Here is a 1,545-nt window from a genome sequence, read left to right on the forward strand (position 1 = left end):
TATTGGTCCTGTATTGGCCATATATTGGTCCTGTATTGGCCATATATTGGTCCTATATGTTGACACTAAATTGGCTCTGTATTTTACCGCAGGACAGACAAAATGTCCTGATCTGAGTGTCCTAGTAAAACAGCAAGTCTTTCATTCCCACCACTCTGACCTCTGACCTTTAGGATCTTTTCTGGACATGAGTGACGAGACGGTCCATCCAAATGGGCCGACTTTTTTTATTTCAGTTTTTTTTTTTAGTGTTCAGTTTTCCATGTTGCTGAAAATCGACGCTGAATTCTGCGATGGCGGCTCAGTGAGAAATAAAAACAAATCTCCTGTGAGAGCATGAGGGGAAACACCCAAACTGTTCAACGGACCAGGAGGGGACCAAATGAATGCATGAACTGAAAACAAACCAACTGGGCTGGAGCTCTTTAATCTGCTTCCCGAGTCAGAATAAAACCCGTTTTCAGTCCCGCGTCCTGCTTGGTGACGGGTCGCTGCATGCAGCGTCTCATCCCACAGGCCGACTGAGCTGCAGGATGGCTGCCACGCAGGGACGCAACACATCACACATGCAGAGTTGTAAAATGCATCTCATGGTGACGGTGGAGCATGAATTAATCAGCCAGCAGCTCTGAGGATGCACTCTGCCTCACACCATGAGCAAACCAGAGCAGGTCTGCAGAGCAGGATCCGAGCAGAGCAAACAGAAAGACCCGAAACAACACCGGAAAAAAAAAAGAAAAACTGCTCATCACTCGTTCTCCATCTTATCCTCCCCGCCGGGTTTCCACAAGGTCATTTTTGCGCACGACGCAGGACACCAAGGGTGCACATTTACAACCTCCTTCACGATTCACAGCAGATAAAACCCCAGATAACCAGGCAGGCTGTGGGGATTTCATCTGAGAGGAAGGAGAAACGAGGCGGAATCTAGAAACGAGGCGGAGAGGAGAGAGGCAAGGGCACCGGAGCCGAAACCAGCGCTAATTAGCAGACATGGTTTAGAAACCTGGAGCTGCGGGTTAGCGCTGCTTAAAACCGCTAAACAGAACATAATGTCATCTGTGAGAAGATGTTTGTTCTCTGCAGGAACCAGAACAGAACAGGCAGCAAAATGCCCCCACAAACACATTTCAAACCGATTTCCAGCTTCATTTACCATTTATTATTATCAATTATAATCATTTAAGGGCTTTAGGGTCATCGAAGAACCATTTTTATCAGGAGGCTGTCAGGAATCTTGGCTGTGAAATGATCACAGAACCGATTATAAACGGACGCAGAGCAAGAAAATCCGGAGGGGGAAAGTGGAGGGGGGAGGGGAGATGCTGGATTAAATAATCTTACCTTTGGGATGAGGAGGTCAGCGCATTTTAGGGCGACTGGGCTGATATCGGCGCAGGGAGTCACCCGGATCCTTCAGCAGAGAGAGGCTCCTGTGATGGCTCCTGACGTAGAGACCGCTCACTCCTCCCCCTCCCGCCCGCTTCCCTTTCTACTACACAGCATCCTTCCTGCATGGACACACACACACACACACACACACAC

At 48.7% G+C, this 1,545-nt stretch overlaps 1 protein-coding gene across 1 annotated transcript in view; it reads right to left on the bottom strand.

Annotated features, from left to right (window-relative positions):
• Nucleotides 1-1,477, bottom strand: part of sv2a (synaptic vesicle glycoprotein 2A) — a 33,897-nt gene extending 32,420 nt beyond the window's left edge. Inside the window, exon 1 of the mRNA XM_008430742.2 lies at nt 1,345-1,477. The gene's annotated coding sequence lies outside the window, so the exon portion shown is untranslated. The remainder of the gene's footprint in view (nt 1-1,344) is intronic.
• Between the last annotated feature and the right edge of the window lie 68 nt (nt 1,478-1,545).

This window comes from Poecilia reticulata, linkage group LG16, assembly GCF_000633615.1.
Source record: "Poecilia reticulata strain Guanapo linkage group LG16, Guppy_female_1.0+MT, whole genome shotgun sequence".
Lineage (NCBI taxonomy): Eukaryota > Metazoa > Chordata > Actinopteri > Cyprinodontiformes > Poeciliidae > Poecilia > Poecilia reticulata.